At 35.7% G+C, this 13,964-nt stretch overlaps 1 long non-coding RNA gene across 2 annotated transcripts in view; it reads right to left on the bottom strand.

Annotated features, from left to right (window-relative positions):
• Positions 1 to 10,078, bottom strand: part of LOC123798154 (uncharacterized) — a 373,819-nt gene extending 363,741 nt beyond the window's left edge. For both annotated transcript variants that reach the window (XR_006781187.2, XR_006781188.2), the window contains exon 1: positions 9,755 to 10,078. This is a non-coding gene — a long non-coding RNA (uncharacterized LOC123798154). The remainder of the gene's footprint in view (positions 1 to 9,754) is intronic.
• Between the last annotated feature and the right edge of the window lie 3,886 nt (positions 10,079 to 13,964).

The following is a 13,964-nucleotide window of genomic DNA, read 5'->3' as shown; positions in this document are numbered from 1 at the left end:
TGGAACTTTACATCAAAAACTAGGGATGTACTGTATGGTGACTAATATAATAATAAAAAATTATTATGAAAAAATAGCTCTGATTTTTTTATAATATAAATGAGGGGTTCAGAGGGGAGGGAGATGGGGGATTGGGATAGGCCAGTGATGGGTAATAAGGAGGGCACGTAGGGGCGCCTGGGTGGCTCAGTCATTAAGCATCTGCCTTTGGCTCAGGGCATGATCCCAGAGTCCTGGGATCGAGCCCCACATCAGGCTCCTCCGCTGGGAGCCTGCTTCTTCCTCTCCCACTCCCCCTGCCTATGTTCCCTCTCTCGCTGGCTGTCTCTGTCAAATAAATAAATAAAATCTTAAAAAAAAAAAAAAAAAAAAGAGGGCACATATTGCATGGAGCCCCGGGTGTTTACACGAACAATGAATCATGGAACACTACATCAAAAACTAATGATGTACTGTATGGTGACTAACATAATAAAAAATTTAAAAATATATATAAAAATAGCACAAAAATATGATTGACAATATTTTCAGATAATTAAAACATTATGGTAATTTTAGAACTGAAATCTATAATAACTCAACAGATTAGTTTAAAACCACCTTTAAAAAGGGGCACCTGGGTGGCTCAGTCAGTTGAGCGTCTGCCTTCAGCTCAGGTCATGATCTCAGGGTCCTGGGATTGAGCCCCATGTTGCCTTCCCTGCTCAGCAGGGAGCCTGCTTATCCTTCTTTCTCTGCTGTGCTCTCTCTGGCTCTCACTCTCAAATAAATAAAATCTTTAAAAAAATAAAATAAATTAAATAAAAGCACCTTAAAAGAGATTTAGTGAGTTGAAGAGAAATAACTCTCAGCATCTGCATATTGCAATTGTGTACATTAAAAAATTATATATAGATGATTAGAATTAAAAAATAAAATTAACAAGCTGACTAGACAAATTTCATATATAATAATCAAGTGTATTTATATGTCCTATAACAAATATATATTGAATATACATCCTATATACCATTTAAGTAGAATAGAAACACACCAAATACCAAGAATTCTCTATCTAGATTTATCCACAGGCAATTATAACATTATTAAGCTAAAACAAACAAACACAGGAGGAGTGGGAGGGTCCCAAGCTAACCTCATCCCAGTTACATGGAGACAGCTGGTACATCTGGGCAACTAACTCTAAAAATGACCTAAAGACTGGCAGAACAAATTTTTCATAGCTAGTCCTAGAAAGAAGTCAACATGAAAAAGAGGAGATGTAGAGGTTTGGTTGGGAACCAAACCCCTGATGTAAATAACCACAAATAGTAATGACATCACAGGTTTGGAAAAGCAAGAGAATCAGTACCCACACCGCAGACCTCTGGTACTGGGAAGACAAGTCCCCATAATGTTGGGCTTTCAAAACCAGTGGGGCTTAACTCCAGGTGCCTTAACAACCAGCAGGGCTCAATTCTGCAGAGCTAGAGGTCTAGAAGAAATGGAATCACCAAACCTTAAAGAGCCAGTATATTAAATAATTTGGCCCAACATAGCACAGAAACAGCAGTTTCAAAAGCACCTGGGGTGTATGTGAAGTAAATTTATTGACTAATCTTAGAATAGATACAGAAGGGGTGGGTATCTGCAGAGGAGTTCTCTGGAAACAGAAGTGTTGGCAGGCTCCACTTCTCTTCCCCAGCTCAGATAGACAGATGTTTGTGGGAAACAATTCTGATACTTCCAATCTACCTTGCTAACATTGCTTGGCCCGCTTCAGTATTCCCTCTGGGGGCCAGTAGCACCCATCCCACCTGCCTGGGCAAGGCATCATTTTGTGAAGTGGCTTCTGCCCTACCCTATGCAGTGGGTAGCCACATCTAGGACTAGTTTCCCTCATAGTGACCCCTGCCCTAGGAAAGGATGGAGATAACCTCACATAACAGCATGCACACAGTTCCTGCAGAAAGTCCTCTTAGCCACCTGTGCAAGGAGCAACCCTGTTGTGTGTGCCTATAGCTGTACAGAAAGGCTAATGGCTAAGAGCTAGGATGAGTGCCAGCCATGCCCATCCATGAATCCACAGCAGCCACAATCAGGCCTCTAAACAGTGCAGGGAGCAAACCCACAACAGGCAAAGTGAATCATTACAGCTGGCTAATAAAATGGGAATAAGGACCAGGCCTGATAAGAAGTTCAAATGGTCATAAGGATACTGACTGGACTTGGGGAAAAAAAACAAAAAGTAGATTAACTCAGTGAGAATTTCAAAGAGGTAGATAATATAGAAAAGAACCAGAGCTGAAGAATTCAATAACTTAAATAAAAAATACAGTTGAGGGAATCAATAGCAGATTAGAGATGCAGAAGAATGGCTCAGCGATCTGGAAGAAAGGGTAATGAAAATCAACCAAGCTGAATAGCAAAAAGAAAAAAAAATAGTTGAAAATAGGTTAAGGGAACTCAGAGACATCATCAAGTATAATAACATTTGCACTATAGGGATCCCATATGGAGAAGAGAGAATGGGGTAGAAAAGTTATTTGAAGAAACAGCTAAAAACTTCCCTAATCTGGGGAGGGAAACAGACATCCAGTTCCAGGAATACGGAGAGCATCAAACAAGATGAACCCAAGAAGATCCACACCAAAACACATAGTTTAACTAGCAAAAATTTAAAATATTGAAAGAATTCTAAAAGCAGCAAAAGGAGGATAAGCAGCTAGATACAAAGAAAGCCCCATAAAGCTATCAGCAGATTTTTGACCAGAAACTCTCAGAAGAGAGTGGCAGGATAGGGGGTAGGGGATGTAAGGAAGGGGAAGGTAGGGGGAAGGGGAAACAAAACCAAACCTGTAGCCAAGAATACTCTATCCAACAGCCATGAAAGGTGGTCAAAATCACTAATCATTGAGGAAATGCAAGTAAAAACCACAAGGAGATATTACTCACACCTGTCATAAGGGCTAGAATCAAAGAGACAAGAAGTAACAAGTATTGACAAGGATGTGGAGAAGGAAAAACTCATGCACAGATGGGAATATAAATTTGTACCGTGGAGAACCATATGGGGTTTCCTCAAAATATTGAAAATAGAAATACTATATGATACAATTCTACTACTGACTTACCAAAGGAAAATAAAAACATTAATTTGAAAAGATATCCACCCCTGTTTATTGCACTATTTTCAATAGCCAAGATATGGAAGCAATACAAGTGTCCACTGGTACCTGAATGGATAAAGTGGTATATATATGTATACATGCATACACACACACACACACACACACACACACACAGGAATATTACCCAGCCATAAAAAAGAATGTGGTTTCGCCATTCAGGAGAATATGAATGGACCTAGAGGGTATTAAGCTAAAGGAAATAAGTCCAAGAAAGACAAACACCATAGGATTTCACTTATATATGGAATCTAATAAAAACAAAAATAGATTCTTAAATACAGAGAACAAACTGGGTGTTTGCTAGAGGAGATGTTTAGGGAAGGGGCCATGTACAAAATGGATGAAGGGAATTAAAGAGGACAAACTTCCAGTACAAAATAAATAAGTCACTGAAATGAAAAACATAGGGAATATAATCAGTATTATAATAATGTTGTATGGTAACAGATGGTGACCACACTTTTTGTGGTGAGCACCTGACAATGTATAGAGCTGTTGAATCAATCTGTTGTATACCAGAAGCTAATATAATATTGTATGTCAATTATACTTCAATTAAAAAATAAAAATGAAGCTAAAAAAAGTGGAGACTTGGCTTACCAGCAATATCCTAATTTTACCATAATACCATAAATCCATTAATTGGCTGAATTTTACCTAAAAACTCTGTTCTATCTTTTAAATTGTGGCTTTGTATCATTCAAAGAGTGACACCAGTACCGACACCAGGAAAATGGATAGGCCTACTGAAGTCATAGATGAAAAGCCTTGGAAAAGAAATGATGCCATTTTATGAAAATTACTTAGTTTGACTGTATTGTGAATTAAAATTCTGGCAATCAAGCCAATTCTAAAGTGTAGATAAAAAGTAAAAGACCAAGAATAGCAAAGAAAATACTAAAGAAACAGAGGAGAAAGAAGAAAAAAAGGGAAGACTTGCTACACTGTGTAACTGTAGTATTATAGTAATAAGGACAGTGTAGTCCTGCTACAAACTAGAGGTATACACCAACGGAAGCCTGTAGAGAATCTAAAGACAGACTCATGCAATTTCAATACTTAATTTTTGACAAAGATGGACCTTCATAGCATCATCCAAATAGAGGTCTTTATTAAAATATTAGAGTCAACTATATCACTATTATAAAAATTTTTAAAAACAAGCAATAACATTCCCTCACATCATACACAAAATCACTTTCAAGTGAATTTGTCATTGAATTGGGGGGGAAAAAACTTCTAGAAATTGTTGGAGCTACCTCATGGCCCTGGGCCTCATGCTAAACTAACTTTATTTTGTTTAACAAGCAAGCAATATAAATACATAAAATACCCCAGAATGAAAATATGGATACATTTTTTACATTAAAATTTAGCACCACTGAACTATAAAAAGAATAGATCCAGTCAATCGAAGGTAAGCCACAATTTGAGAAGTGGTAATAGATTTATATCCAGAAAGAATTCTTACAGATTAAAAATGAAGTAAACGGATTAAAAAACAGACAAAACGCTTGAACAGGCATCTCATAAAGGAGCTTTTTAAAGACAATAAAATCATAGGAAATGTTGATCAACCTTGTTAGTCATGAGGGAAATGAAAATTAAATTACAATTAGATAATACTACTCTTGTAGATGGTTTATGAAGTTGGTTGTAATTATTCCCATTCCTGTAGGCTTGTTCCTTGACATGGAAGTTTAAAACTCTGTCAGAAAAATGAAGTCAACTTCCCCAGACTTTCATCTGCCCTTGTCTTGCTACTTGCTTTAGCCACTTAATGGATTAGAAGGGATATTGTCCAAGTTCAGAATTTGGGCCTCAAGAAATTTTGCATGTTTTCATTATCATTCAAGATCCTTTGCAGTTGCCATGTAAAAAAACTCCGTCTACCCTATTAGACAATGCCAGACCACATAGAACCAAGACATGCGGACCCAGCTACAAGCATCTGATCAACCGGCTCAAACCAGCACCTTCCTGCAGAAGCATTAGTGAACTAGCTGAGACCAAAAGAGTCACTCAACCCAAAGTAATTATACTGAGTTTCAAGACAAGTGGTTGTTTATTACATAAGGCCAACGTGTTGGAGTAATTTGCAGTACAGTAAAAGCTAACTAATAATAAACACTCATTAGACTGGTTTCTTAAAAAGTGGGGTTTTAGTATATAAAACAACTCATTCACTGATACTGGATGGTAAATTGGTAGAAACACTTTGGAAAATTTCAGATGTTCTACATTTTTTGGAAATTTTTACATTTTTTCCATATATATTATACCACTAAATTTAAATAAAAATGCCTATCTGTGTGACCCAACACCATTCTTAGATTTATACCTCCCAGAATATACATAAATGCACCAAAATGCTTATAGCAGCAATCCAAGTATTCATAAATTAATGATAAATTATGGATTCATGGATTATAATACCATCCAACAAGAAAACGAACTATGGCTATCAGAACAAAACAGATTTCTCCCACACATATGATTATGAGTCAGAAGAGCATTTACAAGATAATTTATTCTGTACTTATATATGTGGTTCAAAGGTAATAAAAACTAACCTAGTGAGATGTTAGTAGGTAGGATAGTGCTTATAGGAAGAATTAGTGTGATATTGTGGAATCATGAGGGGGTTTCAGGGATTCTGATAATGTTCTTCTTCTCCACATGGATGGCTGTTTACATAGATATGTTCCCTTTAGGAAAAAGATTTTTGAAATGTGTTCTCACAGTTTATACACTATATTTCCTATGATTTTTTTAATTTAACAGAAGCTAGTAAGACTTAGAGTATTAGAAAAAGTTACATCTATCTTATTTCTCCTATAATGTAATTGCATTAAGAATGTATAAATTATAAGCCATCTTCTAGAAACTGAGACCACAGAAACATTTTTTCTCTTTTTTACACCTAATATGCTCTGGTATTATTTTACCCTACCTTCACATTTAGAAGTTCTGAGTTTTTATGTGTGTTTTTTGTTTGTTTGTTTTTTAAACACAGGGCCATTTGCTCTAGACATGTTTCCTTGGCTTTGATTCTGCCATCATCATCTCTCCCATCTACTGTGGTCTTCACTTCTCTTCATTAGGTCAGTCGTAAATGTTTATTGAGTACCTTTGACATACCAAGCATTTTTCTAGGAACAAAACAGGTAAGACTTGCCTTCACTGTGCTCACATTTTAGTGCACTGCACTAGACATCGAAGTATAGCAAGACAAGATGGGGCATTCTGTATAATCTTAACATTCTTTCTCTCTGCGCCTTATATAATAATTGTTAGGTTATCTTCTTGCTTCTGAGATGCTAGAACATCTAGCCCTGTGGTATTGAATTGTTGTTCCCAAACAGCTCTCCATCGTCCATCCTCCCTCTATAATAGAATGATGCCTTCTTGACTACGGTGCTGTTAACTGCCTACAAGTTCTGTGGAAAAGTTCATGTGTTTCATCTCCTTAAACTTTGGGCTTGGTCATGCGGACACGTTTTGGCTAATGTTATACAAGTTAATGAAGTTCACTACATCCCAGCAGAAGCATCAAATAAAGTTTCACGGGTAGTCTCCGCCTCTCTCACTCTGGTCTTTCAACATGAAAACAGGTTTCTTAGATCACGGCTATTGCTTCCATCAGCGTTTAAAAATAAAAAAACACAATTATTGTGGAGCTGAATCTAGCACCACAGAACCCAGCTAAGCACAGCTGAGTTCAGTTGATCTGTTGTGCAGGCGACCCATAGCCCTCGGCAACGTCACAAAAAAAAAAAAAAAAAAAAAAATTGTATGCTAAATAAAGGTTATTTACTTCAACATCAAAAGCTGACTACCTCACATTACATGAATAGCAAACTTGGAAACTAATTTGGAGAAATGACGACTGAGGTACCAACTCTACCCTCACCTTGTGCTCAGAATTCTTTAAAATATATTAATCTGTTGTAACTGCCCTTTTAGTTCATTTGAGCTATCCCAAACTCATTTTTATATTATGTAATCTCTTGATTGCTTTACATTTCTGACATCCTCTTGGAATTTCATATTGAATATTTATGTTTAAGATGTAAAAGTTTTCATGAACTGTTTAGAGAAAAACATATTTTCCATAGGTGTGATTAGCTCTGTGAATTCATCCACTTTATAAGATATTGTTGAAAAGCCGTTTCTGGCTTAGCTGTTGTTCAGTACTGAAAATTTGTATGTATTTATATAATTTACATGATATAGGAAGATCAAAAGCTATCACAACTAGTGAAAACAAAGAACAGGTTTACACAATTTACACAAGTATCCTTCTTTTTAAGCCAATAAACAGAGAAACTTGAATTTTTCCTCTAATTTGGTACATAAGGAATCATGTCGTCAATCTATTAATGAACAAATACAATAGAAGTTAATATTAATTCATTCTTCTAAAACTCAGTATTTCCAGTCATTCAAAATATTTGCCTACACAGAACACAGACCTATCTAATTTTGTTTTAATGTAGCTTTCTCCTTTGAATCTTCTGTCTCTAAATACAGCCTGTTTCCCAACTGTTCTTGCACATTTTAGAAAGTTAACCAAGCTTCCCTAGGACTCTGATTGCTTGTATGAAGCTTTTCCATGTGATCATGTATCCTGTATATAGCATAATTCTCTTCAACAGGCACAGCTAATTAAGTTCTGTAATCAAGGACACTGCAGCCAAGAGCTAATTTAAAAATTAAATGCTGAAAACAGAACAACATGATTTACTCTACAATTAAACGATTACAGATGAAGGGACTGTGGCATATTTTGTCTGTTTTTATAACATTAGAAAATCTTCACAATGAATTTTAACATTTTTCTTTATAACACTGGGCCTTCTGGTCTAACCCCATAAACTCTTTTGTCTAGTATGACTTGCTTTAGGTATTTTTCAGCAGGTGGCTTTAAATGCTCTATGTATTTAAGTTTAAAATGAAGGGACCCTTTGGCAATATTGTTTTGCAGACATGGTCTTTTGCTTACAAATGACATGTTTCCACAAGGATGTGAATTTGATAGTCCTGTAGTAGTAGCACCAGAGAATGACACCTGGCTGTGTGCTTCCCTTGCAAATCCACTTTTTTTTTTTCCTTTTGTTACATTCCGTTTTACATTCTCCTCCCGTAGGCGTGAAAGTATGCCTAAAAACATCTTTTCAATATATTCTGCTGCCTGTCAAAATTGGAATAAGGGCTCCCTGATTCACCATGTTGGATAAAATTGTTGTCATTGCTGTCTTTAGCCAGTTCTCTGAAGTGACTGTGTATGGACTGTAACTTATAAGTGTGTGTGTATGGGGGAGGGGGTATTGGTTGTGGATTATGGGCTTATTTATGTGAGCGATCTATCAATGATGTGAGAGCCAAAGTTTAATCTTGGGTTAATATCATTTTATATCAAAGGGTAAGTTAAAGTCTTTCCATTGATTGTTCATATGTTGCCTGAAACTACTCGCTTTTAGGTGGAAATGAGAGCACAGTAGGAAATGTAGACATTTATTTTATACACCATTCAACAAGGAATGAGATATGAAATATTCATATTTGTATACAAAAATTATTGCAAATAAAACCTGTCCCCAGACACAACTGATGGTGCCTGTTAAGCTTAAAATTATCTTGAATATATGAGAGGGTCCTGTATTGTTTACAACAGTACAATGAAAGTTGGGTTATTTAATACTGCCTGAGGACCAGTTTGTCCTTTAAAGCTGTAATGTGTAATCCTAATAAAGCTTGGTTCTAGGAAACATAAGTATTATTAAAATAACATCATTAAACTTTAGTAATCTAGGTTAAGTTAACCTTGAGGAAAAATGAAAGAACCACACAACCTTTAAAAAAATACCTAATCGTAAAAAGTATTACTAGTACTTCAGGAGTATGTATCACACCTTTATAACCAATTGCTTTTATTTCTTAACTTTAACTTTACCGCGATCTCTCGCTTTTTTCTCTCGTGTAACTTCTACTGAAAGGACTTTCTGCTTATTTAAGCTGTGAGCCCAAAATAGTTTAACTCAAAAATGATTTCATATCTAGATGGTAATATTTTACCCATTAAAAATATTTTACTGGAATTTCTATTTTAGCTTTATTCCTTTTCCAATATTATTTTCCTAACTGAAATTAGCTAAGCCATGGCAAAACTGGGGAGCGGGGGGGGGGGGGGAATTCTGGTAAATAAGGTAATTAAATAATCTCAGTGACTTAACAAAATAAATATGCATTTCTCACTTGTAACAAAGTCCAAGCAAATATTCAGAAGGATTGCCTTTCAGGCACCAGCTTGTGGTCCCCACATAGTCAACACTTAATTTCCAAGGTCACCGAAAAAGAGAAAAGACAATGGAAAAAGAAAGCACAACCTCTTTTCAAATTATTTTGGCTTCAAAGTGACATAACTCCATATATTCATTTCTTATTGCCGTTGTACCAAGTTACTACAAACCTTCGGCTTAAACCAAAACAAATTTATTATAGTACTGCAAGCCGGAAGTCCATAACGGAGTTGCATTACTTTCTAGATGCTATAGAGTAAAAATACCAGTTTTAAAAGTTACCTGCAATCCTGTCTCCTAGCTCCAGTTCATTTTCAAAGCCGGCAACAGGGAACGAAGTCCTTCCTGAGACTCCATGACACTAATGCTGACTCTTCAGGCTCCTTCTTCCCCTTTTAAGAATGCTTGTGATTACATTAACCCCACCTGCTTGTTCCAGAATAGTCTCCTGAAGGTCAGTTGATTAGTGACCTTAATTCCACCTGCAACCTTAATCCCCCTCTTTGCCATGTAACCTGACATGTCCACAGGTTCTGGAGATGAAGATGTAGATGTCTGTGGGCCATTATTCTGCCTAGCAATTCATTTTCTCTCTTGTTGGGCTGTTGAAATACATTACCTGTACCCACTTAGAGAAGCCATAAAACTTAATTCCTGCTTGGGCAACCGCTTCCCAACACCAAATTTATACTACATAAAATGGACATAAGAAGTAGGCAGCCTGTTTTTCTCCACCACAAAGATTAATTGTTGTAAACCCTGTGAGCAAGGCATTACACTCAAACACATCATTAAGTGTCCCTAGTCTGATTTTTTGCACATACATACAAAACTCTTATTTTTCTATAGTGCTATTTTACTCAGGCCACACATAGTCTATCCACGATTCCAGGGAAGTTACACTTTTTCATAGTTCTGTTTGATATATGTATGTTTTTATCTGGAATAAACTCAACATTTTTTTTTTAATTTCTTGCAGTTGTAACATTAGAGTGTTCTGTTTTATTTTTCTATATTCCTCTTTTCTGTCTTTCATATCATTCATAAGATATTCTTAATTCCATATTCCATTTAAAAGACTGCACTAGGGACAGTGCATTATTACTACTGGAGGTTTGTTAGCTTAGTGGTAGAACATTTGAGAGGGTTTCTTCTGATTAAGTTTCAGTCTTTGAAGTACACATTGGACCTGTGTTTTCAGGGGTACGTCCTTCATAAGTATTTTTGTCCCTCCCCCAGAGATAGAACTTTTTTACTTCTAGTACCTTCCCTAGCTCCAGCAGATGTACTCCACTTTTCTCATTTTATTTTCAGGAAAAAAGGAAATTAAGGCTCTCTCACCACCCCTTGGTTGAGATAGGGAGGCTGGGGCTGGGTGGAGTCTCTTCCCCAATCTGCAATATTTCATTAGTACCTTTTGATGATGTCCTTCCCCTGCAAAGTAAGACTTTGTTCAACAAGAGGAGGGGTCTGGGTGGATTTCATGGTGGTTGTTCTTCCCCTCCCTAGCCAGTGCTAAAGAGGAACTGCCTCTGGATTCTTTCCATATTTGTTGTGAGAACCTGATGGAATTCCTGGAGGAAAAGCTTTTGAAAGCATGAGAACTAACAGAAGTACTGAGGAGAGCTTCTCCCTCTCACAATAGCCTACACTCAACTTCTAACAATTTGTCGAAATTGCTGCTTCAATGTCTCAACAGCTTATAGGGAGTTGAGTGGCTTCTGCCCCAATTAAACAAATGCTCAGGTCCTGTTTCTCCCTGTTGGTGCCTATCTTTATAGATTTTCCAGTTGGTGGTTTACCCTGTGATCTTAGTTCACTGATAGCCCAAGAAAAGTCAGTGATTTAGTTTGTCCTGTCATTTATTGTTGTAAGGGCAGACTTGACCTCTTCTCAACTGTTTGCATGTGCAAGCTAATGCCAAGTACTATATAGGTTTTCTTCATGAGTAATTACGGTTTGATTTTTTTCCCACATTAAGATTTTGACGTCATTTGGAATGTTTTTAGTGAGAATGTAAAGTATTTTCTCTACAATGATTAGGAAATGATTTGTGAATGATTTGTCCCAAACCTGTTGTCATTATACTTACTATGAAATGTATTTATATATACTGAGTTCTTAAGTATACTAAGATCTCCTTTTGAACTTTACATTTATTTTTGATTATTTTTAAAGATTATTTACTTTATTGGCTATGATGCATTCTTTGTCCCTTTTTGAGCCATGCCCTGTGTATTAGTCAGGGTTCTCCGGAGAAACAGAATTAACTGGATATATATGTATGGAGAAAAAGATTTTAATTATAGGGAACTGACTCATTCAGTTACAGAGGCTGACAAATCCCGAGATCTGCGGGCAGCAAGCTGGAAAGGTTCAGGAGAGACATTGTGTACTTCCTCAACTATCATTCATTAATCCCTTCCCCCCCCTCTTTTTTCTCAGTAGCATATGTGTTTAATTATTGTAACTTTTATAAAGAATTTTAATAAGTAATGTGTAAAGTTTTTATTCTACTATACATTTTCAAAAATCTTATCAGTTTTTAACAGAAAAAATTTATAATCATCTTAAAAAATGACTTCTCAGGAAGCCTTCGAGGTATTTAAATACACAATCATGTTATATCACCTTATTTAATTCAAAAATATTTTATACAACTGAATAACTATTCAAATAATATTTATAACTTCCACACATTTATTTTTGGATGATTCTTCATGATTCTTTGTTCTGCTTTAAATATTCTTCTATTATGTGTTGCATATAGTTATTTTAGATGTGAGAGTAAAATTTATATATTTAATTTATTACTGGATATATTACTAACTCTGGCATATATTTTTGATTTATCTTTTTTATGTTAAAGGGATGTCCACTGACAAACTGAAATTAAATTTATGCACCAAGACATAAAACAGTACATGAAAATTAGACACTGAATACAACTGAAGCACACTCTTTCTGAGAAACAAAACAAAACAAAAACAGAAATGTTCTATAAATTTTACAAAGCACATTATTTCACTTTCATTCAGGTAGGGAATATTTTTCACCAGAAAAAAATTGCAATCATACATTTACTGAGGTTTAATATGAATGTCAACAAATTTAATAGATATGTACTAAACTATAATGCAGTTAAACTGCTATTATATATAAATTTCAAAGTTAGTGTTTCAGAAACTTTTATTTTCTTGAATATAAAATGCAAATATTTTTTATGAGAGATTACACAAGATAGGAAAATATAATTGTCTGTGAGAATTTCACCATTTTATATTTAATTATTTTAAAACTACTCTATCTTATAAATAAAGTGATTCATGGAGGATCACCCTCCTTCTTTCACATACTCATTGATTTCTATGTTCCCTCTACATTTAGTTGTCCTTTCAAACCAACACTATCATTTCTCTTTCTGCTTCTTGCCAAGTAATTTAAGATTTTAATATAAACTCATGATTTCACAAAATTAAACAGTTTATTCTCTAGCTCTCCTGTAGAGTTCTTACACCACAGGCTCCACCAGGCAATACAGTATGTAATGATGCCACAGCATTGATCTGATTTGCTTGAGTTACAAAACCCTATTCATTTGGAATAATAGAGACTTCTTTGACACATTTTTTAGAACTAACATTTCATTAATGTCTAACTAGTTCTTATTGAATTGGCTTATAAATATCTTTTGGGAAATCATAGCTGATAGTCAACTAGTCTGCTATGGATTTGATTGCTTTTGATAGACTGAAATTTTATATTGTTTGGTTCATGACATTTTACAAATATTCATGATTTCCAAAGAAATATACATTGCTCATTTTATTTTTAGAACTTGCTATTGGCTGAATATTTGTATTTCCCACCCCTCCAAAATTCTTATGTTGAAGCCAAAATCCCTAATGTGATTGTATTTGAAGATGAGACTTTTAGGATGTCATTAGGTCATGAGGTAAAGACCTCATGAATGGAATCAGTACCCTTTTTAAAAAGATAGGAGAAAGATGATTTATTTCTGCCATATGAGGACACAATGGGAAGACTTCAGTCTGTGAACCAGGAGGAGGGGTCTCACTAGACATCAAATCTGCTGGTATCTTGATCTTGGAGTTCCCAACTTCCAGAACTATGAGAAATAAGTGTTTGTCATTTGAGCCACCCAGCCTATGGTATTCTGTTATATCAGCCTAAACTAAAGCAGAATTATTAGACAATTATGGCCACATGACCATCTTTTTTTTTTTTTTTAAGATTTTATTTATATATTTGACAGCTAGAGATAGCCAGCGAGAGAGGGAACACAAGCAGGGGGAGTGGGAGAGGAAGAAGCAGGCTCCCAGCAGAGGAGCCTGATGTGGGGCTCGATCTCAGAACACGGGGATCATGCCCTGAGCCAAAGGCAGACGCTTAATGACTGAGCCACTCAGGTGCCCTGGCCACATGACCATCTTAACATATTTTTCATTCCAATCACCATTAAAAAGTTTAA

This window comes from Ursus americanus, chromosome 1 (genome assembly GCF_024610735.1).
Source record: "Ursus americanus isolate L20-20 chromosome 1, mUrsAme1.1.p, whole genome shotgun sequence".
Classification (NCBI taxonomy): domain Eukaryota; kingdom Metazoa; phylum Chordata; class Mammalia; order Carnivora; family Ursidae; genus Ursus; species Ursus americanus.
Note: the sequence above shows the minus strand (reverse complement) of the source record. Positions and strands in the feature narration are given on the sequence as shown.